Source organism: Oncorhynchus keta, chromosome 37 (genome assembly GCF_023373465.1).
Source record: "Oncorhynchus keta strain PuntledgeMale-10-30-2019 chromosome 37, Oket_V2, whole genome shotgun sequence".
Classification (NCBI taxonomy): Eukaryota; Metazoa; Chordata; class Actinopteri; order Salmoniformes; family Salmonidae; genus Oncorhynchus; species Oncorhynchus keta.
Window position 1 is genome coordinate 17,900,245 of NC_068457.1, and position 15,326 is coordinate 17,915,570.

At 39.0% G+C, this 15,326-nt stretch overlaps 1 long non-coding RNA gene across 3 annotated transcripts; it reads left to right on the forward strand.

Moving 5' to 3' along the window:
* Positions 1 to 10,803: 10,803 nt before the first annotated feature.
* LOC127916705 (uncharacterized) lies at positions 10,804 to 15,058 on the forward strand. Of its 3 annotated transcripts, none has more exons than XR_008095603.1 (3): positions 10,804 to 14,710; positions 14,753 to 14,836; positions 14,963 to 15,058. It is a non-coding gene; the product is annotated as an uncharacterized LOC127916705 (long non-coding RNA). The 3 variants fall into 3 exon arrangements; XR_008095602.1 differs by having other exon boundaries at positions 14,921 to 15,019; XR_008095601.1 differs by having other exon boundaries at positions 14,879 to 14,986.
* The last annotated feature ends 268 nt before the right edge of the window (positions 15,059 to 15,326 follow it).

Here is a 15,326-nt window from a genome sequence, read left to right on the forward strand (position 1 = left end):
CCTCTTGCTCCCCCCTCTCCCCTTCGTCTCTCTCCCTCCCTCTTGCTCCCCCTCTCCCCTTCCTCTCTCTCCCTCCCTCTTGTTCACCCCTCTCCCCTTCCTCTCTCTCCCTCCCTCTTGCTCCCCCTCTCCCCTTCCTCTCTCTCCCTCCCTCTTGTTCACCCCTCTCCCCTTCCTCTCTCTCCCTCCCTCTTGCTCCCCCCTCCCCCTCCCCCCCTCTCTCCCTCCCTCTTGTTCACCCCTCTCTCCCTCCCTCTTGCTCCCCCCTCTCCCCTTCCTCTCTCTCCCTCCCTCTTGCTCCCCCCTCTCCCCTTCGTCTCTCTCCCTCCCTCTTGTTCACCCCTCTCCCCTCCCCTCTCCCTCCCTCTTCTCCCCCTCCCTCTTGTTCACTCCCCTCTCCCCCTTCCCCTTCCTCTCTCTCCCTCCCTCTTGCTCACCCCTCTCACCCCTTCCCCTCCTCTCTCCCTCCCTCTTGTTCACCCCTCTCCCCTTCTTCTCTCTCCCTCCCTCTTGCTCACCCCTCTCCCCTTCCTCTCTCTCCCTCCCCTCCCCTTCCCCTTCTCTCTCTCCCTCCCTCTTGCTCCCCCCTCTCCCCTTCCTCTCTCTCCCTCCCTCTTGCTCCCCCCTCTCCCCTTCCTCTCTCTCCCTCCCTCTTGCTCACCCCTCTCCCCTTCCTCTCTCTCCCTCCCTCTCTGATGTGAGCAGTAGCTGCAGCACTAACACAAACTACAGAACATTGCAGTACGCTAAGAATCTCGATCAGTACCGAATTGAATTCTCACAGTACCATTTGGACTCTAGATCAGTTTAGCAGTATATGAGCATGTAACAGAGGTCGTTTGGTGAACCAAGCTCATGTGATCAGTAACCAAACCACCTAGGCTTTAGCTCACCGGGTGAACACAGACTTGTGGCGCGCAGATGACCCGAGATTAAACCCAGTTGGTCAAAAGACTAAAGACTGTATTTATGTTAAATCAGCTGGGTTTAAAATCCTCACCATCCCCTGAACTGTTACTAGTCAGTAGCCCCCAGTAGATGCTAAAATGGCTGCCACAGAATGGTTTGATATTATCTAAGAGCATTGTCATAGTTATGTGTTGAAACCACAATGGCCATAGTCTCTCTATACAATATATGACTCATGAGTGGTGACTAAAGGGACACATACACACTCTCTCCCTGTTCTCTCTCCCCACCTCTCTCTCTGACTCATAAAGCCTGTGAGAAACTCCATTCTCCATGAGATGGCTGTTAACTATATTATACCCTGGGTCATGTTTGTGTGTGTTGTTTGTTTTATAGTCTCTATGTTTAAACAGGGTCAACTGTGTTTGTGTTTGTGATGGTGTATGTTAAAACAGGGTCAACTGTGTTTGTGTTTGTGATGGTGTATGTTAAAACAGTGTTAACTGTGTTTGTGTTTGTGATGGTGTATGTTAAAACAGGGTCAAATGTGTTTGTGTTTGTGATGGTGTATGTTAAAACAGGGTCAACTGTGTTTGTGTTTGTGATGGTGTATGTTAAAACAGGGTCAACTGTGTTTGTGTTTGTGATGGTGTATGTTAAAACAGGGTCAACTGTGTTTGTGTTTTTGATGGTGTATGTTAAAACAGGGTCAACTGTGTTTGTGTTTTTGATGGTGTATGTTAAAACAGGGTCAACTGTGTTTGTGTTTGTGATGGTGTATGTTAAAACAGGGTCAACTGTGTTTGTGTTTTTGATGGTGTATGTTAAAACAGGGTCAACTGTGTTTGTGTTTGTGATGGTGTATGTTAAAACAGGGTCAACTGTGTTTGTGTTTGTGATGGTGTATGTTAAAACAGGGTCAACTGTGTTTGTGTTTGTGATGGTGTATGTTAAAACAGTGTTAACTGTGTTTGTGTTTGTGATGGTGTATGTTAAAACAGGGTCAAATGTGTTTGTGTTTGTGATGGTGTATGTTAAAACAGGGTCAACTGTGTTTGTGATGGTGTATGTTAAAACAGGGTCAACTGTGTTTGTGTTTGTGATGGTGTATGTTAAAACAGTGTTAACTGTGTTTGTGTTTGTGATGGTGTATGTTAAAACAACTGGGTCAAATGTGTTTGTGTTTGTGATGGTGTATGTTAAAAAACAGGGTTCAGTGTTAACTGTGTTTGTGTTTGTGATGGTGTATGTTAAAACAGGGTCAACTGTGTTTGTGTTTGTGATGGTGTATGTTAAAACAGTGTTAACTGTGTTTGTGATGGTGTATGTTAAAACAGTGTTAACTGTGTTTGTGATGGTGTATGTTAAAACAGGGTCAAATGTGTTTGTGTTTGTGATGGTGTATGTTAAAACAGGGTCAAATGTGTTTGTGTTTGTGATGGTGTATGTTAAAACAGGGTCAAATGTGTTTGTGTTTGTGATGGTGTATGTTAAAACAGGGTGATGGTGTATGTTAAAAACTGTGATGGTGTATGTTTTGTGTTTGTGATGGTGTATGTTAAAACAGGGTCAACTGTGTTTGTGTTTGTGATGGTGTATGTTAAAACAGGGTCAACTGTGTTTTGTGTTTTGATGGTGTATGTTAAAACAGGGTCAACTGTGTTTGTGTTTTTGATGGTGTATGTTAAAACAGTGTCAACTGTGTTTGTGTTTGTGATGGTGTATGTTAAAACAGTGTCAACTGTGTTTGTGTTTGTGATGGTGTATGTTAAAACAGGGTCAACTGTGTTTGTGTTTGTGATGGTGTATGTTAAAACAGGGTCAACTGTGTTTGTGTTTGTGATGGTGTATGTTAAAACAGGGTCAACTGTGTTTGTGTAAAACAGTGTCAACTGTGTTTGTTGTGATGGTGTATGTTAAAACAGTGTTAACTGTGTTTGTGTTTGTGATGGTGTATGTTAAAACAGTGTTAACTGTGTTTGTGTTTGTGATGGTGTATGTTAAAACAGGGTCAACTGTGTTTGTGTTTGTGATGGTGTATGTTAAAACAGGGTCAACTGTTGTTTGTGTTTGTGATGGTGTATGTTAAAACAGTGTTAACTGTGTTTGTGTTTGTGATGGTGTATGTTAAAACAGTGTTAACTGTGTTTGTGTTTGTGTATGTTAAAACAGTGTACTGTGTTTGTAAAACAGTGTTAACTGTGTTTGTGTTTGTGATGCTGTATGTTAAAACAGTGTTAACTGTGTTTGTGATGGTGTATGTTAAAACAGTGTTAAAACTGTGCTTGTGTTTGTGATGGTGTATGTTAAAACAGTGTCAACTGTGTTTGTGATGGTGTATGTTAAAACAGTGTTAACTGTGTTTGTGTTTGTGATGGTGTATGTTAAAACAGTGTTAACTGTGTTTGTGTTTGTGATGGTGTATGTTAAAACAGTGTTAACTGTGTTTGTGTTTGTGATGGTGTATGTTAAAACAGTGTCAACTGTGTTTGTGATGGTGTATGTTAAAACAGTGTCAACTGTGTTTGTGATGGTGTATGTTAAAACAGGGTCAACTGTGTTTGTGTTTGTGATGGTGTATGTTAAAACAGTGTCAACTGTGTTTGTGATGGTGTATGTTAAAACAGTGTCAACTGTGTTTGTGATGGTGTATGTTAAAACAGTGTTAACTGTGTTTGTGTTTGTGATGGTGTATGTTAAAACAGTGTTAACTGTGTTTGTGATGGTGTATGTTAAAACAGTGTTAACTGTGTTTGTGTTTGTGATGCTGTATGTTAAAACAGTGTTAACTGTGTTTGTGATGCTGTATGTTAAAACAGTGTTAACTGTGTTTGTGTTTGTGATGGTGTATGTTAAAACAGTGTTAACTGTGTTTGTGTTTGTGATGGTGTATGTTAAAACAGGGTCAAATGTGTTTGTGTTTGTGATGGTGTATGTTAAAACAGGGTCAACTGTGTTTGTGTTTGTGATGGTGTATGTTAAAACAGTGTTAACTGTGTTTGTGTTTGTGATGGTGTATGTTAAAACAGTGTTAACTGTGTTTGTGTTTGTGATGCTGTATGTTAAAACAGTGTTAACTGTGTTTGTGTTTGTGATGCTGTATGTTAAAACAGTGTTAACTGTGTTTGTGATGGTGTATGTTAAAACAGTGTTAACTGTGTTTGTGTTTGTGATGGTGTATGTTAAAACAGTGTTAACTGTGTTTGTGTTTGTGATGCTGTATGTTAAAACAGTGTTAACTGTGTTTGTGATGGTGTATGTTAAAACAGTGTTAACTGTGCTTGTGTTTGTGATGCTGTATGTTAAAACAGTGTTAACTGTGTTTGTGTTTGTGATGCTGTATGTTAAAACAGTGTTAACTGTGTTTGTGATGCTGTATGTTAAAACAGTGTCAACTGTGTTTGTGATGGTGTATGTTAAAACAGTGTTAACTGTGTTTGTGTTTGTGATGGTGTATGTTAAAACAGTGTTAACTGTGTTTGTGTTTGTGATGGTGTATGTTAAAACAGTGTTAACTGTGTTTGTGTTTGTGATGGTGTATGTTAAAACAGTGTTAACTGTGTTTGTGTTTGTGATGGTGTATGTTAAAACAGTGTTAACTGTGTTTGTGATGGTGTATGTTAAAACAGTGTTAACTGTGTTTGTGTTTGTGATGGTGTATGTTAAAACAGTGTCAACTGTGTTTGTGTTTGTGATGGTGTATGTTAAAACAGTGTCAACTGTGTTTGTGTTTGTGATGGTGTATGTTAAAACAGTGTTAACTGTGTTTGTGTTTGTGATGGTGTATGTTAAAACAGTGTTAACTGTGTTTGTGTTTGTGATGGTGTATGTTAAAACAGTGTTAACTGTGTTTGTGTTTGTGATGCTGTATGTTAAAACAGTGTTAACTGTGTTTGTGATGGTGTATGTTAAAACAGTGTTAACTGTGTTTGTGTTTGTTAACTGTGTTTGTGTTTGACATGTGATGGTGTATGTTAAAACAGTGTTAACTGTGTTTGTGTTTGTGATGCTGTATGTTAAAACAGTGTTAACAGTGTTAACTGTGTTTGTGATGGTGTATGTTAAAACAGTGTTAACTGTGTTTGTGTTTGTGATGCTGTATGTTAAAACAGTGTTAACTGTGTTTGTGATGGTGTATGTTAAAACAGTGTTAACTGTGTGTTGTTGACTGTGTTTGTGATGGTGTATGTTAAAACAGTGTTAACTGTGTTTGTGATGGTGTTGTGTTTGTGATGGTGTATGTTAAAACAGTGTTAACTGTGTTTGTGATTGTATGTTAAAACAGTGTTAACTGTGTTTGTGATGGTGTATGTTAAAACAGTGTTAACTGTGTTTGTGATGGTGTATGTTAAAACAGTGTTAACTGTGTTTGTGTTTGTGATGGTGTATGTTAAAACAGTGTTAACTGTGTTTGTGTTTTTGTGTTTGTGACTGTGTTTGGTGTATGTTAAAACAGTGTTAACTGTGTTTGTGTTTGTGATGGTGTATGTTAAAACAGTGTTAACTGTGTTTTGTTTGTGATGGTGTATGTTAAAACAGTGTCAACTGTGTTTGTGATGGTGTATGTTAAAACAGTGTCAACTGTGTTTGTGTTTGTGATGGTGTATGTTAAAACAGTGTTAACTGTGTTTGTGTTTGTGATGGTGTATGTTAAAACAGTGTTAACTGTGTGATTGTATGTTGTGACTGATGTGTATGTTGGTGTATGTTAAAACAGTGTTAACTGTGTTTGTGTTTGTGATGGTGTATGTTAAAACAGTGTTAACTGTGTTTGTGATGGTGTATGTTAAAACAGTGTTAACTGTGTTTGTGTTTGTGATGGTGTATGTTAAAACAGTGTCAACTGTGTTTGTGATGGTGTATGTTAAAACAGTGTCAACTGTGTTTGTGATGGTGTATGTTAAAACAGTGTTAACTGTGTTTGTGTTTGTGATGGTGTATGTTAAAACAGTGTTAACTGTGTTTGTGATGGTGTATGTTAAAACAGTGTTAACTGTGTTTGTGTTTGTGATGCTGTATGTTAAAACAGTGTTAACTGTGTTTGTGATGCTGTATGTTAAAACAGTGTTAACTGTGTTTGTGATGGTGTATGTTAAAACAGTGTTAACTGTGTTTGTGTTTGTGATGGTGTATGTTAAAACAGTGTTAACTGTGTTTGTGTTTGTGATGGTGTATGTTAAAACAGTGTTAACTGTGTTTGTGTTTGTGATGGTGTATGTTAAAACAGTGTTAACTGTGTTTGTGTTTGTGATGGTGTATGTTAAAACAGTGTTAACTGTGTTTGTGTTTGTGATGGTGTATGTTAAAACAGTGTTAACTGTGTTTGTGATGGTGTATGTTAAAACAGTGTTAACTGTGTTTGTGATGTGTTTGTATGTTAAAACAGTGTTAACTGTGGTGTATGTTTGTGTTTGTGATGGTGTATGTTAAAACAGTGTTAACTGTGTTTGTGAACTGTGTTTGTGTTTGTGATGGTGTATGTTAAAACAGTGTTAACTGTGTTTGTGTTTGTGATGGTGTATGTTAAAACAGTGTTAACTGTGTTTGTGTGTTTTGTTTGTTGATGGTGTATGTTAAAACAGTGTCAACTGTGTTTGTGTTTGTGATGGTGTATGTTAAAACAGTGTTAACTGTGTTTGTGTTTGTGATGGTGTATGTTAAAACAGTGTTAACTGTGTTTGTGTTTGTGATGGTGTATGTTAAAACAGTGTTAACTGTGCTTGTGTTTGTGATGGTGTATGTTAAAACAGTGTTAACTGTGTTTGTGATGGTGTATGTTAAAACAGTGTTAACTGTGTTTGTGTTTGTGTATGTTAAAACAGTGTTAACTGTGTTTGTGTTTGTGATGGTGTATGTTAAAACAGTGTTAACTGTGTTTGTGTTTGTGATGGTGTATGTTAAAACAGTGTCAACTGTGTTTGTGATGGTGTATGTTAAAACAGTGTCAACTGTGTTTGTGATGGTGTATGTTAAAACAGTGTCAACTGTGTTTGTGATGGTGTATGTTAAAACAGGGTCAACTGTGTTTGTGTTTGTGATGGTGTATGTTAAAACAGTGTTAACTGTGTTTGTGTTTGTGATGGTGTATGTTAAAACAGTGTTAACTGTGTTTGTGTTTGTGATGGTGTATGTTAAAACAGTGTTAACTGTGTTTGTGTTTGTGATGGTGTATGTTAAAACAGTGTTAACTGTGTTTGTGATGCTGTATGTTAAAACAGTGTTAACTGTGTTTGTGATGGTGTATGTTAAAACAGTGTTAACTGTGTTTGTGTTTGTGATGCTGTATGTTAAAACAGTGTTAACTGTGTTTGTGATGTGTATGTTAAAACAGTGTTAACTGTGTTTGTGATGGTGTATGTTAAAACAGTGTTAACTGTGCTTGTGTTTGTGATGCTGTATGTTAAAACAGTGTTAACTGTGTTTGTGATGCTGTATGTTAAAACAGTGTCAACTGTGTTTGTGATGGTGTATGTTAAAACAGTGTTAACTGTGTTTGTGTTTGTGATGGTGTATGTTAAAACAGTGTTAACTGTGTTTGTGTTTGTGATGGTGTATGTTAAAACAGTGTTAACTGTGTTTGTGTTTGTGATGGTGTATGTTAAAACAGTGTTAACTGTGTGTTTGTGTTTGTGATGGTGTATGTTAAAACAGTGTTAACTGTGTTTGTGTTTGTGATGGTGTATGTTAAAACAGTGTTCAACTGTGTTTGTGATGTGTGTGTATGTTAAAACAGTGTTAACTGTGTTTTGTGATGGTGTATGTTAAAACAGTGTCAACTGTGTTTGTGATGGTGTATGTTAAAACAGTGTTAACTGTGTTTGTGATGGTGTATGTTAAAACAGTGTTAACTGTGTTTGTGTTTGTGATGGTGTATGTTAAAACAGTGTTAACTGTGTTTGTGATTGTGATGTATGTTAAAACAGTGTCAACTGTGTTTGTGATGCTGTATGTTAAAACAGTGTTAACTGTGTTTGTGATGGTGTATGTTAAAACAGTGTTAACTGTGTTTGTGATGGTGTATGTTAAAACAGTGTTAACTGTGTTTGTGTTTGTGATGGTGTATGTTAAAACAGTGTTAACTGTGTTTGTGATGGTGTATGTTAAAACAGTGTTAACTGTGTTTGTGATGGTGTATGTTAAAACAGTGTTAACTGTGTTTGTGTTTGTGATGGTGTATGTTAAAACAGTGTTAACTGTGTTTGTGATGGTGTATGTTAAAACAGTGTTAACTGTGTTTGTGATGGTGTATGTTAAAACAGTGTCAACTGTGTTTGTGATGGTGTATGTTAAAACAGTGTTAACTGTATTTGTGATGGTGTATGTTAAAACAGTGTCAACTGTGTTTGTGATGGTGTATGTTAAAACAGTGTCAACTGTGTTTGTGTTTGTGATGGTGTATGTTAAAACAGTGTTAACTGTGTTTGTGTTTGTGATGGTGTATGTTAAAACAGTGTTAACTGTGTATGTTGTTTGTGTTTGTGATGGTGTATGTTAAAACAGTGTTAACTGTATGTTGTGTTAACTGTGTTTGTGTTTGTGATGGTGTATGTTAAAACAGTGTTAACTGTGTTTGTGATGGTGTATGTTAAAACAGTGTTAACTGTGTTTGTGTTTGTGATGCTGTATGTTAAAACAGTGTTAACTGTGTTTGTGATGGTGTATGTTAAAACAGTGTTAACTGTGTTTGTGATGGTGTATGTTAAAACAGTGTTAACTGTGTTTGTGTTTGTGATGCTGTATGTTAAAACAGTGTTAACTGTGTTTGTGATGGTGTATGTTAAAACAGTGTCAACTGTGTTTGTGATGGTGTATGTTAAAACAGTGTTAACTGTGTTTGTGTTTGTGATGGTGTATGTTAAAACAGTGTTAACTGTGTTTGTGTTTGTGATGGTGTATGTTAAAACAGTGTTAACTGTGTTTGTGTTTGTGATGGTGTATGTTAAAACAGTGTTAACTGTGTTTGTGTTTGTGATGCTGTATGTTAAAACAGTGTTAACTGTGTGTTTGTGTTTGTGATGCTGTATGTTAAAACAGTGTTCAACTGTGTTTGTGATGGTGTATGTTAAAACAGTGTTAACTGTGTTTGTGATGCTGTATGTTAAAACAGTGTCAACTGTGTTTGTGATGCTGTATGTTAAAACAGTGTTAACTGTGTTTGTGATGCTGTATGTTAAAACAGTGTTAACTGTGTTTGTGATGTATGTTGTATGTTAAAACAGTGTTAACTGTGTTTGTGATGCTGTATGTATGTTAAAACAGTGTCAACTGTGTTTGTGATGCTGTATGTTAAAACAGTGTTAACTGTGTTTGTGATGGTGTATGTTAAATGGTGTAGTGTTAAAACAGTGTGTTTGTGATGTGTATGTTAAAACAGTGTTAACTGTGTTTGTGATGGTGTATGTTAAAACAGTGTTAACTGTTTGTTTGTGATGCTGTATGTTAAAACAGTGTTAACTGTGTTTGTGATGGTGTATGTTAAAACAGTGTTAACTGTGTTTGTGATGGTGTATGTTAAAACAGTGTCAACTGTGTTTGTGATGGTGTATGTTAAAACAGTGTTAACTGTATTTGTGATGGTGTATGTTAAAACAGTGTTAACTGTGTTTGTGATGGTGTATGTTAAAACAGTGTTAACAGTGTCTGTGTTTGTGATGCTGTATGTTAAAATATGTTTGTATGAACTCGGAGGCACGTGAAGGGTGTGTGTGTGTGTTATCAGGGTGTGGTTTTACCCTCATTAAGATCCTACAGACGGCAGTGTCTGTGTTTGTGATGCTGTATGTTAAAATATGTTTGTATGAACTCGGAGGCACGTGTTGTGTGATCAGGGTGTATGTTAAAACAGTGTTACAGACTGCTAACCTCATGTCTCTTCACATTACATTACAGCCACACACACACACACACACACACACACACACACACACACACACACACACACACACACACACACACACACACACACACACACACACACACACACACACACACACACACACACACACACACAGCTTAGAAGATCTACGGCTGTCGTAACGCATCACCTGGGTCACACCACATTCTGACGCGGCAACCGTCGCCGTCACTGAGTCACCATAGCAACCACATTGGGTGAAGAATCCTCAAGCAGATAGAGGAAGAGAGACCGTGCTTTGCTTTGCAGGCAGGCTGTCAGAGAGTGGAGAACAGTATGACACAGTATGAGGCTGCAAGCTATTGTCATGGTGCGTTCAAGACAACTGGGATCTCTGAAAAGAAACAAGCTCCGATTGGGAAAAATCGTGATGTTAGTGATCTTCAGGTCAGAGCTGTCGGGGCTCTAGGATGATGCCCAAGTTTCTGACTTGTAATTCCGAGTTGGATGATAATAATAATAATAATATATGCCATTTAGCAGACGCTTTTATCCAAAGCGACTTACAGTCATGATCTTTCCAAATAAATTTTCCCATTCAGAGCTCACCAAAATTGGACGTTGGAGGTCGGAGATTTACTAGGTCCGAGTTGTCGAGTGCCCCATCAGTCCACGTAACCGACCTAGTATCTAACCCGGTTAACTACCAGGGTATCCTATACTCAGCCCTATACACCGCCAAGGTGCACATTTTGGGTTTTGTCCAAGCACTACACAGCTGATTCAAATAACCAGCTCATCATCAAGCTTTGACTATTTGATTCAACTGTGTAGTGCTGGGACATAAAACAAATAGTGCGCTCATGGGGGGCACCAGGACCGGGTTTGGGAAACCTTGATCTATACCATGCAAGACCATGTCAGCCCACTAAGCAAAATCCTAGGTGCTCAATATAGGAGCCAACAGTAGTCTTCAGGTCATCTTTCTGTCATTTCACACACATTGTGAAAGGAAATATCACACAAGAGGCAGATTCTTAACTGTTGTTTTTATTAGGAAAATCCTTTTGCAGATTCGATATGATAATTTCTTCATATACATATCTTATATCTTATAGTTAGGATGCATTGCCACAGTACATTATAGTAGGAAGACTATTGCTAGAATAAATAGCTAGAATAATTATTATAATAATTATATTAAAAATAAAATAATAAAATGTCTATACATGATCATTATGTTAAAAAAAGGTCCAAACAAAAAACATGTTTACAAAAACAATAAGAGATTAAAAACAGTTACACTTTTCAAACCAAAGCCATTATTAATGTAGAAGAATTATAATAATAAAATACAAATATGTTAATTTCACAGTTTGCGTCCTTATTGGTTCTCATGCTGGCTGGGAGGAACACTTATTGGGGCCATGCAGGGAGGGAAGGACAGAGATGGAGGTTAGTAGAACTACACTACCCAGAAGTCATTACACCCCTCAGAGGCCCGGTCCAGAAACAACTTTGAGGCACTTCCACGTTTTGTGTTTGGCAGAGCAGACAAATGTAAACAATATGGCGGAAGTTCCCCAAAGCCTAATAGTTAACCCTGTCCCCTATCCAGTCCCTTCAGATATTTGAACTTCTAGGGGCAAGGAGTTGTTTCTGGGCTGATAGTATGATCTGGGGTGATGCAAAAATTCCAAACTGTGTCCTTGGTAGGCTTGAGTTTATAGAACATGTTTCTGATTAACTACACTCAATGAACTACTCTTCCCATAGTCCTTTGTGCCACTTCTCTTCTGCAACCCTCTTTCCAGCTACATGACTTTCTGATAACACACATCAGTGAAAGGCTGTAGGGGATTTTTCAGGTAGAAACTACGTAGAACAGACACAACTATCTGGCTTGTATAATCTATTCTAGAATCATATCAGCTCTGTTCTGTGTGTTTCGATCTTGGTTTTTATTCAGCCATACAGCAGCCTCTTTGTCCATTCCTGAGTCATTATAGGAATGCTCTCTGAACCCATTCCCAAAATCAGACTTTCATCTAAATCATGTTATTGATATATTTGTGAGGAAAGTCTAGTTTTGTGTGTGGATCTCAAGACAGGATCCAGCACTCTAAACTACACACGCCAAAAAAGAAACCCTCTCATTGGTTCATTTCTGGAGGACTCTGCCCATTTGGGCTTTGGCCAATCCCCCAGGTGTTCAACCAATGAGGTGAGAGATCTTCCTCAGGGCCCACCCCTTCTCTGATTATAATAATGTTCTGTGGAATCACAGTTGGCAGCTCTATCCTTTCACTCCTAAGAGAACCACACTACCCACAATCATATGAAGAGGGCAAAGGGGGCCATGATGTCACCATTCCCTAACGTTCCTAAATCCTCTATAGACTCTATATCCACCTCCAGCTATATAACTCAAATAGCTATTTACAGCTATATACAGATGTGGAGTGAAGGGGAGTGGTAAAACTAATAGGAAGAGTACAACAGACAGGGTTACAGGGTGACACAGCAGTGCAGAAAAAGAGACAATGTGCAAACCTCACGACACCTTACTCCCTATATAGTGCACTACTTTTGACCAGAATCACATCAGGGGATAGGGTGCCGCATGAGACACGCAGATAATGAGGTTTCTGTGGCACAGAGGACTGCTCTCTGTCTGCTTGGTATGCCTGTGTATTTATGTGTGTGTGTACTGTGTACAGTACGTGTGTGTGTTTGTGTGTGCATGAGCCTCAGCAGTCTGACTCATGCAGAACGCGTGGGTCATCTCCACAGGGAACCTCTGACAGACACTACATAAAACCGCATTAACACACACACTGAATATTGTGGGAGGATGGGGTAAAGGTGTCTGTGCTGATTCAAACTAACACTGTTGAGTGCACTGTACACACACACACACACACACACACACACACACACACACACACACACACACACACACACACACACACACACACACACACACACACACACACACACACACACACACACACACACACACACACACACACACACACACAACATACTAGTTTAATACTATTTGATGTAGAACGTTCCACATAATTCACTAAAATGTGGGTCAATCTGATCTGAATAATAGATGACTGTATACGTTATTATAGTTCTAGTGTAATACTGCACTATAACACTGTTTTCTAATCAGATCCAGGACCTTTTCCTGAGCATGTGATCTGAACAGGAACAACCCTGAGCCTTAGCTATAGCCTACAACTGGGGATCAGCGTTTTCCTGGTCAGGGCATGAGGTCAGGAAAACATTTGGGCCATAAGTATAACACAGCACATAGCAACACAACGTACCTTCTCAATACCCTATACACAGTGGCCACCGGGGATGGGGACCTTTCTCTTTCTAATTCAGTCTATTCAATTTGCCCATTGTTTTTCAATGACAGATTTTTCCTTTCATGAACAGAATTTCAATGAATATTCTGAATTGAAAATGAACTCCAATCACTGGTTGAAACTCAAATCAATTCCGTGCTTCTTTATTAGAGAGAGATATAAAGGGGTGTTTTCTACTTCTTTGGGTCCAACGGTGTTATTCCAGAAAGACAGTTTAGATCCTGGTTCCCTCACATAGTGTGTTCTAAATAGTACCCTATATAGTGAATTACTAGTGAACTACTTTAGATCAGAGCATAAAGAAAGGTAGTGCACTATATAGGGAATAGGGTGCCATTTGGGATGCCAGCTTAACCTTTTTGTCTGTTTCGTTACAATACCGTGCTATATAACCAACCCACAGCCTTATGGTGCTCTGTACACACACGTTTAAATACTGTACACATTACAAGTCACCTGGAATAATAACTACAGGAGAGCTGCTCCCTCCTTCCTCCACCTCTGTCCAAAATATATTGGCCGTCATTTATTCTGCAAGATAACGGAACATGGTAAAACAAAAACACAACGTCAATCAAATGATTGTGCTTTTAGCTCTCCTGTATAGTAAGAAGTAGGATGACTTTGTCCATAAATGCTGATCTAAGATCAGTTTTGCATTCCCCCCTAATGGTTAGTTATGATTTGAGGAGTAAGCTGATCCTAGATCTGCGGGTTAGGGGCAACTTCCACCTGGAGTATATATTCTGTACTTTGACAAACAACCTTATTGCTTTACATAAACCAATAGAGGTGTTTGGGACAATAATATAATGACATTTACATAATAATATCACTCCTTTTTCATGTACATACTATGTAGGAATACACTTGGTGAATGACCACTGGTCTCCAAAAAGCATGGTGTGTGTGCATTTATATTTGTGTGTGTATGTGTGACATTAAGTGCAATGTGATGGTATTTGCATGACATTAAACTAATCGAGTGTCTTCCCTCCATCAAGTAGAGTCGTCACTCCATCCTCTCTGTGCTTCTCTGTGTACGAAGAGGATTCAGCTGCTTGGCATGGGAAACACAAGGCCAATAGAAAGGCTCCTCAAATGGAACAACAAGGGCCAAAGCCAACCGACGCAAACATTCCCAACGACACCATCCGCAGTATTCCCAGTCCAAATCCCACAACAAACTTTTCTAATACCTCTTCACATGTTCCAAGTCCACTCCATCGTCCATCCAACCAAAGTCCAACTACCAAGTGTCCCAGGCAGACTTCTTAACATTTCACTCCAACTACCAAGTGTCCCAGGCAGACTTCTTAACATTTCACTCCAACTACCAAGTGTCCCAGGCAGACTTCTTAACATTTCACTCCAACTACCAAGTGTCCCAGGCAGACTTCTTAACATTTCACAGTCCAACTACCAAGTGTCCCAGGCAGACTTCTTAACATTTCACTCCAACTACCAAGTGTCCCAGGCAGACTTCTTAACATTTCAGTCCAACTACCAAGTGTCCCAGGCAGACTTCTTAACATTTCAGTCCAACTACCAAGTGTCCCAGGTAGACTTCTTAACATTTCAGTCCAACTACCAAGTGTCCCAGGCAGACTTCTTAACATTTCAGTCCAACTACCAAGTGTCCCAGGCAGACTTCTTAACATTTCAGTCCAACTACCAAGTGTCCCAGGTAGACTTCTTAACATTTCAGTCCAACTACCAAGTGTCCCAGGCAGACTTCTTAACATTTCAGTCCAACTACCAAGTGTCTCAGGCAGACTTCTTAACATTTCAGTCCAACTACCAAGTGTCCCAGGCAGACTTCTTAACATTTCAGTCCAACTACCACATCTTTCTTTCCCAGGTTCTCTTTCCTCGGATTCCAAGTCAGACGTGAACCACTGCCCTTCCCTTGTTTTAACACTGAGCTAAAGTCTTAGAGGGATTGTTGATGTCACAAGTTCAACATTTCTCCAGTTCAAGTAATGATTTAGAAGCCATTTTGAATGAGGAGTTAAGAGGATTCTCCATTTTGCATGATGACAGAGACGGTTCGGGGGTATACTGTCTGTATCTTTCAGAGGTGCTAGGGAGGGAGGCCAGGTATACATAGGATATGTACATTATGTTGGAGTGTCCCTAGTGTAACATCTAGTGACCTCGCCAAGAGGTTGGGACCT